Below are 19,318 nucleotides of genomic sequence, written 5' to 3'. Positions count from 1 at the left end.
CTCACATCTAAAAAAGGGGCCCAGATGGGTTGTGGGGACCTTTGCGAGAGGCTTTTGAGGGATTGCCACCTGCACCCTTTAAACAGGTAGTGACAGGGACAGTTGCAGGAATGTGCAGTGGGGGGAAGAGGTGGGTGGTGTTCTCCATGGCCCCCCTTGGCTGCAGGGCTGGGGGGATGGAGGCAGAGGGGTGGGGTGTCAGCAGGGGAAGGGGGAGGGGAAGATGTGCTGCCTGGGGGTGACGGGGAGGCCCGGCCCAAGCACGCCCTGCAGGTCTGCCCAGGTTGGAACCCAGCGGCTGCCCCGGCAGGGACATGGGCACCTGTCTGTCTCCAGAAATCTGTGAGTCGATCTCTGCTTAATTTCAACCAGTTCTGTTCTCCTTCAAAGTTTGAATCATGCTAAACATCAATAAGATGCCTTTTTACATGAAAAACAGTCGCTATCCCCGCGCAGGCAGCAAAGGCCTGGGAGGAAGCGCTCCACAGAGCTGTGCCCTGGAACTGCCCTCACGAGCTGCCCCCGACTGGCCCTTACTTATTCAAGGGACTGCGGTCAGACTGCCCTTGCTCCCAAGTGCTGGGGTCCCAGCAGCCCTTGAGAGGCGTGGCGGGAGCTAGAGGGCTCTCTCCCTCAGGTGCACAGTGTCCCGCCTGTCCCTGGTGCAGGTCAGCACAGTCCAGCCAGACCCCACATCCGCAGGCGAGGACGGGCCATAGGGGCCAGGCCGTGGCAGTGAGCATGGAGCAAAGGCAGGGTGTGACTCGGGTGGGGCCTTGGACCTCAGAGGACAGACTTGCCACCCGTCCAGGTGACGCTGGCCTTTGGTGGGCCAGGAGCCTCCTCCTCCCTGTCCAGACGCAGAGCAGGCCAGTTCCTGACAGCACCAGGATGCCCCTCCTGGGGGACACAGGCCCGGAAGCCCGTGTGCGGGGTTCCCCGTGGAGCGTGGAGGCCTCGGCAGATGGCCTGTGGGCACCGGGTGCAGCCCCGCCAGCCCCAGTGGCACTGATTTCAGTACAATCTTAACCTCCCAGCTGTGTTCGCCCCCACATCCCTGAGCCCCTTAGGAGGGCGGCCACCGTCCTGCAGAGGACACTGTCAACTCCCACTCTAGACCCTCAGGAAGGAGGCCACCTGTCCACCAGGAACACTGAGGTTTCCCAGGAGGCCGTGGCTGACCTGGTGACGTTGCTGTAGAGCTCTGCTGTTGGCCCTGAGGCGGGGGCCGCTCGTCCTGTCCTGACCCAGGTGCTTACTGGCCGGGAAACTCCCAAGGGCCTCCAGATCGAAGGCTTCATTCCCAACAAAGGAGAGTCAGGCGAGCAGGCCCAGCTGGGGGCCGACACCCCTCTTGAGGGGCTCCTCTCCCCAGGGTGGGGTGGGCAGGGTCTCACGGGACTGCAGACCTGTCCTGCTCACTAGAGACGTGGCTGGGGGGGGTGGGAACGGCAGCAGGGCGGGGAGTGGCCCCCAGTAGTCCTCCACCCCAGGCAGGGGAGGGTGGGACCGGGGAGGGGAGGGGCCTCTCAGTGCTGTGCCCTGGGAGGGGCTGTGCTTCCAGGACCCCAGGGCTCCCTCTGCAGCCAGGGAAGGCCACCCGTCAAACTGCCTGTTGAACACAGTGTGGACGGAGGCTGCGAGTTCAGGTGGGAGGTCCTCACTGTGGAGGGCAGGCCGGGCACTCAGCTTCTCAGGCATGCTCCTTCTTCTGCAGACCGAGGGGCAGGCTTCGAGGTCCAGGGTGCTTCAGTGACTGTCTCCAGCAAATGTCCCACGCAGACCACACAAACCACGTAGACCTGGGGCTGCCCCACACGGGGCGTGGAAAGGGGCCCTCACTCGGTAGTGGGCTTGTCGACCGGCAGCTGTGTGTGCATGTGTGTGTGTGTGAGCGTCTGTTCATGTGCACATGGACGTGTGGGCGCCTGTGTGTGCCAGGGTTCTCTAGGGGGACAGCACCAGCAGATGTCGTGTATGACTACAGAGGGGTTACTAGATGATTGACCTGCGGGGTCAGAAGCTGGCCAGTCCCACGATGGCCATTGGCACACTGCAGAGCTGGACGCCAGCAGCAGGCACCGGCAGAAGCTGGAGCCTTAGCTCAGGGAATTGATGACGCAGCCTGACTGGAACTGGAGCCGGGACACTCCCTGGAGGTGGCTGGTCAGAGTCCACCTTGGAAGAGGACTGGAGGCCCATGGCCACGGCGGGGGCAGTAGCAGCAGAGGCACCGCTCAGGAGAAATGAGCTTCCTTCCCCTCTGCCCTGTCTTCCACCCAGGCCTGGCCACCTGGACAGAGCCACCCACAGTGAGGAGCATCTCCCCACCCGCTGTCTCACCCGCCAGTCATCTCGGGAAATGCCCTTGCAGGCCACCCAGAAGGCTCCTCCCCAGCCCTTTTCTAGGTGTCTCTCTGTCAGTCAAGCTGACAGTGGATTAACCTGCACTATGTGCAGGAGTGTGTGTGTGCATGCCTGTGTGTCTGCATGCTTGTGTGTGCACATGTATGCACATGCCTGTGTGTGCAAATGTGTGCATGTGTGTGTGCATGTGTGGCATGTGTGTGTGATGTGTGTGTTGTGTGTGCATGTGTGTGCATGCCTTGTATGTGCACGCTTGTGTGCATGCCTGTGTGTGCAAATGTGTGCATGTGTGTGTGCATGTGTGGCATGTGTGTGTGATGTGTGTGTTGTGTGTGCATGTGTGTGCATGCCTGTGTATGCCTGTGTATGTGCACACTTGTGCGCATGCCTGTGTGTGCAAATGTGTGCATGTGTGTGTGCATGTGTGGCATGTGCGTGTGATGTGTGTGTTGTGTGTGCATGTGTGTGCATGCCTGTGTATGCCTGTGTATGTGCACGCTTGTGTGCATGCCTGTGTGTGCAAATGTGTGCATGTGTGTGTGCATGTGTGGCATGTGTGTGATGTTTCTGTTGTGTGTGCATGTGTGTGCAAGCCTGTGTATGCCTGTGTATGTGCACGCTTGTGTGCATGCCTGTGTGTGCAAATGTGTGCATGCGTGTGTGCATGTGTGTGTGATGTTTGTGTTGTGTGTGCAAGCCTGTGTATGCCTATGTATGTGCACGCTTGTGCGCATACCTGTGTGTGCAAATGTGTGCATGTGTGTGTGCGTGTGTGGCATGTGTGTGCATGCCTGTGTGTGCACACCTGTGTGCACACCTGTGTGTGCCCAGAGCCTCCATGGGCAGCACGGTCTCCCTGTGAAGCTGCAGGAGCTGAAGTCTGGGAGCCTGGTGCTTGTTGAGCATCGTGCCCGCTTTCTGTGCCGTTTAAATCTTAGGTCCACACGTTGCCAGAATCTTTCATGGTCTTACACATCTACTTTTCCTGACCCTGCAAATAGTGAGAAATTGTCAGTGGGTCCTGATGCTGTTGCTATTATTTAATTCATGCTGAGCAAATCAGGAAAGAAAAAACCTGCATGTCCAAGGAGGTGTGAATCGGATCCTGACCAACCCCTAAGGGGTGATAAACGCAAACCTCGCTGCTTTTGGCATTTATAAATTATTTGGTTCATTAGGACAAAGAGTGTGACATTTTGTGAGCCACGTGGGGTCCACCCAGTGTCAGGATGGAAGAACAATTAGCGGTGGTAAGGTTCGTGAGCAGACACTGCTGTCTTCCCAGAGACAGGAAATGCCAATTAAAACCAGAAAAGTGAGCAGAGCTCATTCTGCTCTTCTCAGCCAGTGCTACCTGTTTAGGTCTGCGGTGACACGGCCACGCTGTGAGCACCACTTCAGCTGGATTGATTAGGTGCAGATCCCCACAAATCAGGCCTGCACATGAGGTGCATGGTGTGCATGTTCACACATACACACACACAGGAATCCACATGTAATGTCTGGTGTGCACACACACAGGAACTCCCATGGAATGACACACTGGCACACACATGTCTCATGTATAACAGGTGGCACACGTACCCCTGTGTATCATGTGCCATGCATACTCATGCACAAGTGGCCACACGTAACGCATGGCATGTGCACACACATGCACTCACATGAGGCGTGTGGTGTGCCCACATGGCCTGTCACAGGCCCCCACGCCACACACCTTCCTCCCATAGAGCCCAAGTACACACCCACCTTGCCGAACACTGACTGCTGGCCCACCCTCCCTGCCCTCACACACGCGCCTCCCCAGGGCTCCCTGCGGATCTTGTGCAGCTGAAGACATTCCAGGCTCTACTTCTAGAGTGAATTCCGAGTGAAGGACTTTTCGCCTGTAGCTTCTCTGGGAAGTGAGATGAAGGAGGCCAGACCTCTTCGCCATTCCCCAGTGGGTGCCGGTCCCCATCCTGTGCCTTTGGTTGGAGGGCGCCTTTGGCCCGGGCAGGGCTGGGAGGAATGTGTTGGTCTCCCCAGCTGTGTTGGAGAAGAGGGGGTGTCGTCAGAGTCTCCCAGAGTGGGTTCAGTCTGTAAATTTAGGTAAACACCCCACCTGGGAGATTTTCCTTGGTGAAGTACGCAGAGGAGGAAGACGAGGAGGTTCAGGGCTCTTGCATTACCTCCTGGGGTGGGGTGGGGTGGAGGTGGGGCCATGTGAGGCGAGGTCTGGCTCCAGGATGAGGGTCAGTGCCCCAGCCCCGCTCTGTCCAGGGCACCCAGCATTAGGTGTCCTCTGGGCCGGCGGTCACTGCCATCCCTTGAGGTCTGCTCAGCTGGTGTTTTGCCAGAAATTCCTTCACTGCCCAGAGGGACTGGGCGAGGAGGATAAAGAAGAGAACAGATACTCCCCCTGACCTTTGCGGCTGGCTTCCTGCACGCACAGCCCCAGGGGCAGGCTCAGTGTCCCCGGCTCTCCTCCGTCCTGCATCCTGCCTGGCGTGGTGAGCCACCGGTCGGGCACTCCTGAGTGCCTCGTCCCGACCCTCCCTCCCAGCCTCTCACTGTTTCCCTTCACGCCACCCTCTGCTCCTGCGTCTGCTGGGGTGTTGCTTTGCCCTCGGGTCTTCGAGGAATGCCCTCTGCTCTCCTGTCCACTTGGCTGAGTTAGGCAGAGCGTGTCAAACACCTTCCAGCAGCCCTTCAGGTGGCCTGCACAGGGGGCAGTCACAGGAGCAGGTCTGCTCTGGCCTCTGCAGGCCCAGGAACGAGGCTCCATGCAGGGAATCGCTGAGGATTCAAGGCCAGGGTCTGGGCCGAGGGCAGGTGAAAACCCCACGGCCCCCGGGACCCTGCGCCCGCCTGGCTGCTGTAGGCTTCTGCTGCTCTTTTGCTTGCTGTTTGCGGCTTTGGTAGCGGGATGGCCCTTGGAGGCGCCTCCTGGGCTTTCTGCAGATGTCACCCCAGTGGGGGCACCTTGAGTGCCAGGGACGAGGTCTGTGCTCAGCCCGGGCTACAGCCCTGCCTGTCCTCAGCACAGGAGACCTCTTGCTCGTACCGCCCTGACCTTGTCCCCCACCACAGTCTGTTTCTGCCCCTGTGGTCTGCTGGCACCTCTGTCTCTGTGCTGGACTCTGCCAGGGACAGGAGCTGAGTGTGGTGGACGTAGCCTTTAGTGCAGAGCTTGGGAGCCAGACTCGGGCTTTGCCCCTGGCCAGTGGGCTGTATTACATTGGCAGCCTTGGAACTGGCCTCACAGGAGCGTCACGGGTCCTGAGGGCGCGGTGGAGAGTGAGGACTGTCGCGCGGGGGAGGGGAAGGCTGTACCCAGGGCAGCTCCTGCTTGGCTCCAGGGCGGGTCACTCCCTCGCTGTCACTCCACCAGAGCATTGTGTCCCAGGGTCAGCCTGTGCCCAGCACAGGGACGAGAGGAGGGGTGCACCCAGAGCCCAGGGCTAACGCCCAGGGACCTGGGGTGTGTGCTCTGGAGCCAAGCCGGAGTGTCCCAGTGGGCTGTGTGCTTGTCTGTGTTTACACCTGTGTGTGTGTGTGTGTGTGTGTGTGCTTGTGCATGTGTCCCACTGTCAGGCTGTGTGCGTGTTTGCACCTGTGCATGTGTGTGCTTGTGCATGTGTGTGTGTCCCACCATCAGGCTGTGTGTGTGTGTGTGTGTGCTTGTGCATGTGTGTGTGTTCCACCGTCAGGCTGTGTGTGTGTGTGTGCTTGTGCATGTGTGTGTGTCCCACCGTCAGGCTGTGTGTGTGTGTGCTTGTGCATGTGTGTGTGTCCCACCATCAGGCTGTGTGTGTGTGTGTGCTTGTGCATGTGTGTGTGTTCCACCGTCAGGTTGTATGTGTGTTTGCACCTGTGCATGTGTGTGCTTGTGCGTGCTGTGTGTCCCAGCGGCAGACTGTGTGTGTTTGCACCTGTGCGTTGTGTGCCTGTGAGTGCATGCGTGTCCCAGCGGCAGGCTGTGTGTGTGTTTGCACCTGTGTGTTGTGTGCCTGTGCATGTGTGTGTGTCCCAGCAGCAGGCTGTGTGTGTGTGTGTGTGCTTGTGCATGTGTGTGTGTTCCACCGTCAGGTTGTATGTGTGTTTGCACCTGTGCATGTGTGTGCTTGTGCGTGCTGTGTGTCCCAGCGGCAGACTGTGTGTGTTTGCACCTGTGCGTTGTGTGCCTGTGAGTGCATGCGTGTCCCAGCGGCAGGCTGTGTGTGTTTGCACCTGTGCGTTGTGTGCCTGTGAGTGCATGTGTGTCCCAGCGGCAGGCTGTGTGTGTGTTTGCACCTGTGTGTTGTGTGCCTGTGCATGTGTGTGTGTCCCAGCAGCAGGCTGTGTGTTTGCACCTGTGCGTGTGTGTGCTTGTATGTGCATGTGTGTTTGCACCTGTGCGTGCGTGTGCCTGGGCGTGCGTGTGTGTCACCAGCAGAGCGCTTCCTCAGTGAGCACCACCAGCCCTGGGGCCCTTTTCTTTGGTAGAAATGATCTTGGAAAAAGCGAATACAGGAAGCTCCAGCCCCTTCCCTTCCCTTTAAAGTGCTAATGTCCCCACAGAGCTCAGCCCGACCTGCTGCAGGCCAAGGCCTCCCGCCAGCCCGCGTGCTGCTCCAGAGCCACCACAGAGCCATTTATTTAAGCATGACGGGGCTTTCCGGCCTCTGATGACCTGTTTCTGGACCCGGCTCCAGGGTCCCTGGCTCAGTGAGGGAAATGGCTGATCGGTGGGCTCTCACCCTGCTGCGCTCCCACAGCCCTGGCCACTCTCCCGTGCGCAGTGGCCATTCTGCCCTTGGGCTGTGTCCACAGGCGGCGTCCTGTGGCCATTAAGGCAGCCCATTTGTTGAACCGGGAGGAGGACAGAGTGAGGAGAAGCCGGCCGCGTGGTGCTGCTGATCTGGCGCCTGGCCCTGGCGTCTTCACCCTGGAATCCCCTGCTGGACCTGAGGCCCGAGGCCCGGAGGTGAGCCCAGGCCACCAAGGCAACGTCCCCCAAGGCCGCCTGCTCAGAACACGGGGCCACCAGGCTTAGGGACCCCTGAGCTCCCAGGGTGGCCTGTGTGCCCTGAGCACTCTGTGACCCCCTTGCTGCTGTGTGGGTGTGGGCCATGGAAGGGGCCTCGTGCCACCTGACCCTCAGCTTAGGGGCAACGAGGGAGGAGGGCGTGGGTAGAAGGATGGCATCAGAGCTGCCCAGAAGGGAGGTGCCCGGAGGATGGTCCCCTTCTGGGGGAGCACCCTGTGGGAGCCTTGGTGGGTGTGCAGGCCCAGGCTGGCGTCCCGTGGCACACGGAGACTATAGCAAGACTCCAAGCCTCCCCGTCCACAGGGGTGGACCTGCATGCTCACCTGCAGGAGGAGGGACAGTGGCACAGCCACGAAAGTCACCAAACGGTGCCAGTCCACCACCTAAGAGCACGCTGAGAGAGAGCATGTGTGAACCAGGGTGTCCTGACTGAGCGCCCGGGCACCCCACCCACGCTTCCATGGGGCCGAACCCTTCAGGGGATCGCCGTCCAGTGCAAGGACTGACGTACCGCAGGGGAGTGGACGTGAGGTGGGCTCAGGCCTGGCCACTCTCCTTGCTGGGGGCTGAGCCGGGAGCTGGTACTGGTGTGTGCTGCTCCCTGCTGACCCCGGGGTGGGCCAGCCCTGGCCTCGCAGGCTGGTCCTCACTGGCATCTCCAGAGGGCGCTGGGCGCGTGGTGTGGGGCTTGGCGTCTCCACACCTTGGCCTTGGGCCGCTCCGTGGCCCCCGCGTTTCCCAGTTGCCGGTTCCTCTTTCTTGCTGACTTGTGCTCCGCTTCTGTCCCCTTTGCCTGTGGAAAATGCCTTCTCTCCTCCTGAGACTTGTCTGGTCCAGCCGGGCACTTGGTGTCCTGGCTAACACTCCTGGAGGCTGCCTTTCCTCTCAGGCCCTGGACCGTGCCCCTGTCACCTGCAGAGCTGGGTCATCCTGGTTTTTTGGTAAGTGGCACCTCCCAGTTTTGTGTTTCATTTTTCTTTAAAAAAAAAACAAAACCTAAAACACGTGTTGATTGCACTGGCAGCAGGAAGTGGGCATCGTAGGGTCCCTGTGGGGTGCGGGTGATGGTGTCTGCACAGCCCCACACAGGGCCAGGGCCGCAGGGCAGGGCAGGGCCAGGGCCGCAGGGCAGGGCAGGGCCAGGGCCGTGGGCTTCTAAGCTTGGGAAGGGCGGCCGCCGGGAGTAGAGCTCCAAGGCCCGGGCACCTCTTCTGTGGAGCAGCCCCTCGCCCTGCTGGGAAGTAGCCTGGAGCCTCCGCAGAGGCTTCTGAGGGGAGGATGGGCCCGGAGCTCCAGGAGCGTCCTTGGGCTCCGCTCACGTCCTCACCCCTACAAATGCCTCCTGGTGCGAGGCAGTTAAGTCATTTATTGTCCTGGGAGCATTCATTTCTAGGATATCCATGTTTAAATAAAACTCTTATATATCTCAATAATTATGCCAATAGATCTTAATCTGGGTAATTAAAATTCAACAAGACGTTCCCCAGGATATAACAAACGCCCACAAACCATTTTAACGATGGCACGGTGGCACGCTGCTCCCTGGCAGGGACGCATCCTCACCCAGGCAGCGGGGGCAGGAGGTGGGTAGGGAACCTCGCAGCCCCTCCGAGGCTGGCACCTGCGGCCATGCTTCCTGGGGATTTTATGGCCCTCGTGGGAGCCGCTCACGAGGTGGCACCACCCAGAGCAAGCAGCAGGGCCAAGGTCAGCCTGGCGAGTGCCCAAGTGCCCGCTGTGTGGTTGGGTGAGATCCTGGCCTCCTCCAGGACGTGCAGCCCCCAGGGACCCCGCCCCCTCTCCCTGGGCTTGTGAGTGTTCACCCCTCAGGCACGAGACCCTCTGGCTGCCGTGCTGGGAAGGTTGAGGAGGAGGGCGGAGGCTGCTGTGCCTTGCCGCGTGGTGGGCCGAGGTGCCCAGGTCTCCTGGGCTCCCTGGGCTGCTTTGACTCGGTGGTTTGCTGCAGGTCCAGGTGCCCCCAGGGTGCTGGTGCTGTGCGCTCCCAGTGAGTGGCGCCTTGCCCACAACTGCTGAGCTGTGACTGTCCCCACCCAGGGCCCCGGCCTGGGGATCCTGCAGGGACCAGGTCCTGTACCCCAGGGTCAGGCAGGAATCAGGCCTAGTCAGAGGTGGACTTGCTGCCCAGAAGGTCATGGCTGTCCAGGTGGTGGGGAGGGCAGTGGATACAGGACGGGACGGGGCGTGATGACTCTGGGTCAGGTGAGGACCCCCCCTCCCAGTGGTTAGATCCAGAAAGGGGCGTGCCCCGGGGAGTCACAGGCCTGCGTGGCTGAGTGCTGCAGCTTCTCTCAGGAGAGAGGGCAGTAACCTGGACACACCTGGGCTCAACTGTCCTCGGACAGAGAGGGGGGGGGCTTTGGGGAAGGGCTGGCAAGAAAGGACAGGGAGGGCTGGGCTGGGTGTGGACTCCAGGCACCAAGGACCAGCTCCTCCTCTTTGCACTTCTGTCCCCTTTCAAACGCCACCTCCTCTGTGGCAAGGCCACACCGCAGGTGACAGGAGACGCTGTTGGACAGGGAGGGCCGGGTCCCTCCTGCGCATGTCTGTGATTCTGTGCTGGAAACTCCAAGCTGCGGAGTTTGAGTTCTTGGACAGAACTGAGAGCTGAGTCCTCCGTAACTACCAGAGCATTTGTGCAAACCCTCATTAGCACCCAAGGCTTTGTGAGCAGATAAAACGCAGATGGGGAGCGCCGGCAGCTGCCCGTCATAGAGGCTCAGAAATAGCAAGCTGCTTCTCTTGCTGCTGAGTGGGCCCTGCTGCTGGGAGCGGAGTTCAGTGAGAACACACGGTGCTTATCAGCCTCGCCTCAGCCTGGACTGCGCTTGTCCTGTTTTCTGTTGTCCGTGGCACGGGGCCAGAAAGGGGTAGGTTACCAAGAAGACATGTTTATTTGGGCTTGTGGTCCTGGAGCGCCAAGGCCAAGGGACTGCATTTGGTGATGACTGTCTTGCTGGCAGGGTCCCCAGGGGACGCTGGGCATCCAGTGGTGAGAGGCAAGGAGGGACTCTGTGTGTGTGTGTGTGTGTGTGTGTGTGTCCAGGTCTTCTTATAAGGCCACCAGAATGCAGTTGTGGGGTTCCACTCCGATGACCTTCTCTAAACCAACCAGTCTCCCAACACTGTGGTCTGCGTCCTACCCTCTGAACACTCATGTGGAGCCTTGGGGGCACTTGAGCCACACCCCAGTGCTGCAGATAGGACCACCTGAACTTGAGTGGGCCCCTGAGGGTGCCCTGTGGCCTTGTCCAGCTGTGAGACATCACAGGGATGGCCACAGCAGCAGAGGCCCTGCTGTGGAGCAGGGAACTCGCAGGCCACCGTGGTGTGTCCAGGACCCAGTGTTCCTGCCGTTCTGGGGCCGAGGAGGGTGGTGGTGACGGCCCAAGCTCCTGGAGGTGACGTGTGGGAAGCCGGTGCGCCTGCCCCAGACGGCTGCACTGCCCCTGGGGGAGACAGATGCCACGCAGGTCCTGTGGCTGAGGGTGACTTGCAGGTCGGCCGAGTGCAGCCGAGGGCTCTGCAGAGTTCTCACCTCCACGGCTGGCGATGAGATTCAGAGCCTGACTCCCAGGATGCCCTCCCAGGGGCCCGGGGCCACCTGTCCTGAGCTAGACACAAACGTGTCCTGTCCTCAAAACCTCTCCTGAGGAGCCTGGTGCGTCACCTTCACTTTATTTACATGAAAATCAACAGATGTTAGCAAGTTAATGCCATTTATTATATAAGATGTGATGACAATACAATTAGTATTTTTTAAACTGTAATTGTAAAATTGACCTTATTAAAATTCCACTTCCTCCATAATTAAAAAAACTAATTACTTCTAGTAATTGGACCAGAAATGACATTTTCAGTTCATTAATATTCAGCAAATTGTTTCTGAAGATGTTCTTGCACCGCGTTCTGTCAATCCCCAACATTTCTGTTCATTTCTTATTTAAAAGTCGTCTGGAAATAATAGTTTGCATTTTAACAAGATGTGTACTCATGAAATGCTTGTGTAAATAAAGTTTTTAATTGCTAATTAATTTGTGGGGCTCTGTCCCGCAAGGCCTGCCAGGCTTGGGTGCGCTGGGCGGCGGGGCTGGTTGCTCAGCTCTGGATGGAGCACGCAGCTCCCTGGGCCTCGGTCACGCACAGCTGCTCCTGAATGCCACAGTCTAATTACTTGGCCCCGGAAGGTGCAGGCAAATCAAAATCACAGAGTGTGAACTAGTTTTGTAATTAACTGAGCTCAGTGGAGAAGAGTTTGAAAGAGTGAAAATCAACCGTTTAGCGCTGCCTCCGTGGCTGGGCCCCGGGGTCCTGGAGGGCAGACGTCTGGGCTGGGGACTCTGACCAGCCCTTGCTGGACTCCCAAGGCCCCAGGCTCTGTTCGTCCCCACAAAGCAGCTGTTTTGCATCTGTCATAAGGGCTCCTTACCCCACTAGCTCTCTGAGAGGGGGACAGCTGCGTCTGTACAGGCTGGAGGGTGGGGAGGGGAGAGGCCCTGAGGAGTGGGGAGCCCAGGCCACCAAAGTGAGGCCCAAGGACCCGGGAGGCAGCCCACCGGATGCACCCAGGGCTGGGGCAGGTGGTTCTAGGTCACTCTGCAGTAGGCGAGCAGGGGTTGCTGGTCCAGGCTGTCCAAGGTGGGTCCCCGTGTCTGGGTCCTGGTTGGCCATCTGCGACCCTGCCCACACAGCTCTGGGGGCCCTGCGGTTGGGGCGGAGGCTTTCATCACCTGCTCTGCCTCCGGGGCGTCTCCTACTGCAGATGGCTGTGCGAAGAGGCCAGGGTGGCTTCCCCGTCCCCTGGTTCACAGCCTCTGCCAGGGCTTGGGAGTCCCAAGCAGGGTCCTGCCCAGCTGCCTGGCACCTACGGCCTTCCTACTTCTCCCGGCAGCTGCCCCTGGGCTGGGTGGGGGGAGCCCATGGGAGCCTGGATGGCCTTCTTCATCCCCAGCAAGGTGGGCTGACCTGGGGTCCTTGGGTGGGAGGCTGCCAAGGCTGGACACTTCGAGGGTCTCCAAGCAGGGTCTCTGAGCAGTGGTGGGAGGGAGCGGGCCAGGCGGCCTCCCCCAGGCACGGGCTGGCTGGTTCCCTCCAGGCCACCCTCTCTCCTGGCCTGCTCACCCCAGCTCCTGGCCTTGGCGTCTGCCTGGACTGTCCTCTGTGTCAGCTGGCGGGAGCTTGGGAGCCCCCGTGTCCTACCTGACCTTGGGCAAGCTTTGCACAGGCTTGGGTGACTCTTCCTTCCTGTCCCATCCTGGTGCCAGCTCCCTTCTTGGGGCTCTGGGGCCAGGGGCTCTGCCGGCTCGAGGCTCAGGGACCACTGGGTCGATGCAGACGCTGGCAGGGAGGCTGGTGGCCTGGAGACACCGAGACCTGCTGTCCTCCTCCACTGGGGTGGGGGGCACCTGGATGTATCTCAGGGACGGGCCCCTCTGGTTCCTCACAGGTGGGCCAGCTGGGGGTGGCCACAAACGAGTCTGCAGGGGCTCCCTCCTCCACAGCATAGGCGGACCTGGGCTTCCCGCTGTGCAGCTGCCCCTCAGGCACTTCCACCCTGTCCATGGCTGGGTATCCCCCCAAGGCTGGGTCAAGTTCACATGGTCAGGCTGCAGGGAGGTGCCTGGTGAAGTCTAGGCTCCCAGCAGGAAAGCCAAATGGCTGTCCGCCACACACACACACACACACACACATGCAGGCACACACCAGCATTCACACTCTCTTACACACATGCATTTACATCTATACACACACATGCACATGAACACACACATGCATGCACACTCACATGTGCATGCACACATGCACTCACATGCACACACATACACACATATGCACTCACATGTGCATAATAGCATTCACTCATATACACATGCTCACATGCAAACACTTACACGCACATGCATACACACGTACACATACACTCACATTCACACATGGATACACACTTACTCTTACATGCACACACATGTGCATACACCAGCATTCACATGCATACATACAAACTCACATGCACACACACCTGTGGCAATGTCCTGAGCCTCCTCCCCTCCCCATGGCTGCCAGTTGTCCTGGGCCACCTCGGGACAGGACCCTCAGAGCAGAGGGCCTGACTCAGGAGGAGGCGAGGAGCAGGCGAAGATGAGTCTTAGAGGGTGAGAACAGGCAGGGACAGGGGCCGGGACAGTGGCACGAACACACACTCACACACACACTCACATGCACAGTCACAGGCATACACACGTTCACACTCACATACACACATTCATACTCGTGCTCATATGCACTCACACACATACACACATGCTCACACACATACACACACATACACATGCTCACATACTCTCACCTGCATATACATCTCTCACACACACTTACATGCACACTCATGCTCACACATATACACACATGCATACTCATGCTCATGTGCACTCACATGCATACACACATGTACACAAATGCTCACACGTGTATACACATACTCATATACTCACATGCAACTCATGCTCACACATTCACACTCACATGCATACTCACGCTCACACACATACTCACATACACTGACATGCACACTCATGCTCTCACATATGCATTACTCATGCTCACACTCACACTCTCACACACATTTACATGCACACTCATGCTCAAACACACTCACACTCACATGCACACTCACACACACAGTTTCATGCACACTCATGCTCACATACATTCACATGCATACGCATGCTCACGCACACATGTCCACGTGTGCACACACCTGTTGAGTACGTGTGCTTGCTCTCTGCTCACACCCAGTTGGTCCCTTTGGGCACATACACGTGCACTGGCAGTCTCTGGTGGGGATGGCGCTGCCCCTTGGCACATGCGGGGATGTGCTGGTGTGAAGCTCTGTTCTGGGGTGTGTCCTCAAGTGTTCTGCCCTCGCTCCTCACAGCACTGCTGCCCTGGAGGGTCATTGTCCCTGACCATCAGCCAGAAGCTGTTCCCAGAGGGCCAGAGGGGGCGCGGGGGGGCATTGGGCCTGGGCCAGGTCTCTGACACCAGCAGGCGTGGGAGGGTCCTGTGGTGGGGAGCTGATGACCGATGACTGCACCCTCTGTGCTCAGAGTGTGTGGAGCCTCAAGGAGTGGTCGGTGCTGGCCTTTGTAACACAGGAGTCCACGCGCCCCCCCCCCAGCTCTGTGGAGTGGGCAGGAAGAGGGGGATGAGCTTACAGGAAGGAGGATCAGGATTTGAGTAGGACTGATTGCAGAGAGGCCGTGCACCCTTCAGGGAAGGCCCCGGAGTGGCCTGCCCTCTTCCTCTGACCTGTGCACTGGGGTGAGGTGGTGCCACCCAGGTGGCTCCCTGCGCCCTTCCCAGTCCAGCTCCCACCCAGTGACCCCACCCCCTCCACACTGTGGTTCCCCATGGAAATCCCGGCTGGAGCCCAGGACAGGAGGAGCAGGCAGCAGAGGACTTGTAGGCTAGGCAGAGTCCAGCCCTCGAGCTCCCAGTGCACACACATGTCCCAGTTTTGCTGATTCAAGGCAGAGAGCCCAAACAGAAAGGCACCTCCAGCTGTTCTTCAGAGACCCCCGCCTTAGCGCGGGCACAGCACCCTGGATCGTGGAGATCACGGTGCCAGGATCACGGTGGCGGTGGCAGGCCTTACTCATTTTGTGATCGCTGGGCGCGTGGTGTGACTCACGACTGCACACACAACCTCTGAGCCGCTCTCGTGTGTTCCCTGAGGCCCACAGGTGAGGGCGTGGCACTACCTGAGCCTGGACACCACGTGGCCTGGACTGCGGCCTGTGCAGACGCCTCACGCGGTGAGGACAAGCCGTTCTCAGGGTGATCGTCCCGGGTTCTCCCCCTGATGGAATCACAGAACCCCGTGGTTCCTGTCCTTGCCGATATTTCACACTGAAGCTGTCACTTTTAGTGCCCCTGTTGATAGGTGTGTTGAACAAGCGGTCAGACATCGTGAGGAAGGCAGCTGTGGACACCCGGGGGCGATTCTTTCTGTGCACGTGGATTTGCGTGGGCTCTTGGATGTGCACCTGCCGACCTGCGGGTCCAGAGGCACTGCCACACGAGAAGCCTCGAGCCTCTGCCCAGGGGTCTGGCACGGTGCTGTGCTTGCCCTCTGTGACAAGTTCTAGCTGGCCAAGACTGTGTCACCTTGTGGTGGTGCTGCCCAATGACCACTCTGGTTTTCATCTACGTCTCTCTGGTGGCTTATAACTCAGAGCAGCTGCCCGAGCGCGTGTGTTGGCCATCCACGTGAAGGGTCTGTGGAGACCTGTTCACTTCCCCTGGGTCATCTGCCTCTCCATCAGGACATGTCCGAATCCTTCACCCTGATGCCTCCTTTGGCCCCCTTGCTGGAGGGGCTGGTTCTGTGCACCGTCTCCTGTGCTCTGCCCGTTTTGATGGCCACGTCCTTCCCTGAGCTGAAGTCTCGATTTCGATGATTCCAAGTTGTGGGTCTCCTCCTGTTGCTCCTGCCGTCTGCTCCTGGGTGACCCGTCCCCACTGCCCCTGATCACGATCACCTTCACCGTGCCTGCTTTACTGGTTTGGTGCTGGGTTTCTGTCTGAGTCTGTCCCACACCTCACACTGCCCCAGCACAGCTTCCCAGGAGCTTCTTCTGGAGGCTTCTGCCCTGGGGAGCTGATTCTCGACTCCGTGTGGGGGCAGCGAGTGCCCTGTGACCTCTGAACTCTGGATGTTGTAAGAAGAGTTGCCGGTTTCCACTTTGCCCAGTGCTTTTTCTCGTGGAAACAGGAGTAGTGACTTCTGAGCTCGCTGTGAGCTTTTATGTTTCCATGTGACTATCCAGCACCACGCGTCGGGGACATTCTCTTCTCCCTTTGAATGGCTCTGATGTCCTTGCCAAGAAATCAATTGACCCTATAATTGTTTATCTATTTCTAGACGCTATTTTGTTCTATTGATCTATTTGTCCTTCTGTCTTTTTACTTTAGCTTAATTTGTAAAGCCTAAATTAAGCACATGTCAGGACCAGAAGCTCTTTTACACAATTTGCTTGATTGCTGTAGATCTTCTCTATTTCATACAAGCTTTAGAGGCTGGTTCGATTTTTATTTTTAAAATGCTGCTGAGCCCCTATTTGCTATTACATTTATTTGTGGAGTCAATTTAGGGAAAATTGACATCTTAAAAGTATTTGGCCATTCAGTCAAAAAACACGGTGTGTGCTCATTCAGATCTTCTTTAGCTTCTCTCTCCAACTTTTGTAGTTTTCAGGTGGTTTTCCATATCATCTCTATGAGGGTTAAAAGCCTCAGCTGTATTTTTGCTTTAAGCTATCAATGTTTTTCAAATAGGTGAAGGGGAATATAATAAAAATTAAACATATATATATATATATATATATGGGAAATATAATAAAAATTAAATATATATATATATATATATATATATATATATATATATATATATATATATATATATATATATACCCTCTTCAGGTAATTGGGGACTGTGGGACCCCAGTCTCCTCCTCTCCCTCTCTGTTTCCCAGCCACAGTGACATGAAAATCACTCCACTATGTGCTCCCGCTAGTTTGCACTGCCACAGGCCCAAAGCAACAGACCCCTAACCATGGACTAGAATCTCCCAAACCCAGCTGGTCGTGGTAGGTCTGTTAGTCAGGCATCTTGTCGCAGTGAGACAAGGCTGACCAATACTTAGCGTGTGATTAGATGACATGCACATTTGCGGATAGATGCCTGCATGGCCTGTGGCATTACCCACATCACTACCTTGTTTTGAAATTATCTTTTGTAGAGATTGAAATTTTTCATCAACACCACTTTTCTCAGATTGGGGACTTTCTAATGCGTTTCTCTCTCTATCTCTCTCTCTGTCTCTCTCTCTCTCTCTCTGTCTCTCTCTCTCTCTTTCTTTCTTTGGTACTGTGGATTGAACCTGGGGGTGCTTAGCAATTAGGCCGCATCCCCAGCCCTTTTTAATTTTGAGACAGAGTCTTGCTTAGTTGTTTAGGGCTTCGCTAAGTTGCTGAGGCTGGCTTTGAACTTGCAAGTCTCCTGCCTCAGTCTCCTGAGTCGCTGGAATTACAGGCATGTGCCACTGCGCCTGGCTCTTATGCATATCTTAAAGGGAACATCTGCTTGCAATTACATTTCTCAGTTATGATCCTTACAAAAATATTTGTCTCACCCTAAATTTTGACGTCTGTTTTCTGTATGTACAGATTCATGGGGTGACATTTCCTCTCCTAAGATGTCTCTCCATTGCCTCCTGGTCCCTGAGAAGCCCAGTGTCATCCCCGCCCCTCTGCATGCTCCATTGTTCCTCTGAGCCTCACCTCCAGCTCCTCTCTCTGCCCTGGGGTTCCAGTCCTCTGACTTGGGGCCTCACTTCTGTATTTCCCCTGCCACCGCCTCTCAGAACTTCCTGAACATGGATCCACCAAATGTGCAGATGTTTGGGGCCAGCTTTGCCAATCTGCCTGGTGTCTTGGAGTGACAGATGGTCTCCACTTGCGGGGTGCAGCTGGTCACCCTGTTCTGATCTTGCTTTCCCTGGTGGAGTCAGGAGTGTATGTGGTGCTGGCTCCATCCAGGGGGACCTCTGCCACATGAGCTTGCTGGTACCTCTCGCACTGAGTGCCACGGGACGGCCTCCTTTTTTCTTGCGATGCTTTTGACTTGAATGTGTTAGTGTTGATATTACTGTAACGAGAGTCACTGCACGCTTTCTTCTGCGGGGTGTGTCTGTGTATGTGTGTGTGTGTGTGTGTGTTTCTTACTGCTCTTGCTGGTGGTGCACAGTTGGGTTTTATTAAACCCAGGGTGACTGTCGGCCTTTCGAGTGGATCTTCACCCTACCCACGTTTGCCTGAATTGATGGCACATCTGGATTTTTAATTGGTCTCCTGTGCTGTGTTTCTTCCCTAATCTTTCTTTATTTCTCTCTCCTCATTAGTGCTGTATTCTGCACTGACTTTTTTTTTTTTCTCTTTCAAATTGTGCCCTGTGTTTCTGGGTTTAGTGGTTAATCGGCAAACTTCATCCCTCTCACAGGGAGTCAAGCTACACAAGGACCCAAACTCCTTACCTGCCCCAGACATTCTGCTCACCGCCTGTGTCTTCTGGGCTACAAACCCAGAGTCCTTGGTTGAGTGCACCTGCCCTCGAGGGCCAATTTCCCTGGCTTCCTGGCCTTCCCAGGTCACATCTCCCTGGCAGCGCCATCCTAGGTGAGGCAGGGATCCGCCGTGGCGGGGTCTGGGGCTGTGCGCTGTGGCCCTGCTGGTTCTCTTTACCTTGTGGTTGAAGGATGCTATTCTCCTTGTGACGGCCACTGCGTCTGCCCACAGGCCCTCCCATCCTGCCCCCCGCCCTCTCCTGTGCAGGCGGTGGCCCAGTTGGCGCTGGGGCTGGCTGTCGCTGGCTAAAGGTGACCTCTCTTCCCACGGTGGTTTTGCACCTTCTCGTTTTCCAGGTCCTGTGATTTCTCTGTTTTGTCTCTGTGCATAACTCTGTGTAGATTTACTCTTCTTGGAAGTAGCTGGCCTCCTTGAATCGGGGTATTTTTAATCGCCTTTTATTGGGGATGGTTATTGGTGATCATCTTTTAAACATTACATCTGGGCTGCTGCCTGTCTCACTTCTCTTTCCGAATCCCCAAAATGCCTGTGGCGTCTTCTCTGCCCTCTGCCTCCCAGCCTCTTAGCACCTTCCTCTTTGTTTTTCTTGCTGTATTTCTGTGTAATTTATTCTGATCTGATGTCAACCCTCTCCTCTCCTTTCTTCATTCTCCTTTCTTCGTCTTTGTCTAATTAGGTCCATCCACCCAGCGCCAGGCCACGTTGGAGTCACGCTTTTTGCTTCTAGCAGTGACTCGTGCTCCTCTGCTCCTTTCTGTCCCTCTCACCAACCTCTTT

This window comes from Marmota monax, unplaced genomic scaffold (genome assembly GCF_021218885.2).
Source record: "Marmota monax isolate L192 unplaced genomic scaffold, Marmota_monax_Labrador192_F-V1.1 WCK01_AAM20220418_F8-fsc00234, whole genome shotgun sequence".
Classification (NCBI taxonomy): domain Eukaryota; kingdom Metazoa; phylum Chordata; class Mammalia; order Rodentia; family Sciuridae; genus Marmota; species Marmota monax.
The sequence above is the reverse complement of the archived record's forward strand: the minus strand, read 5'-3'. Positions refer to the sequence as shown.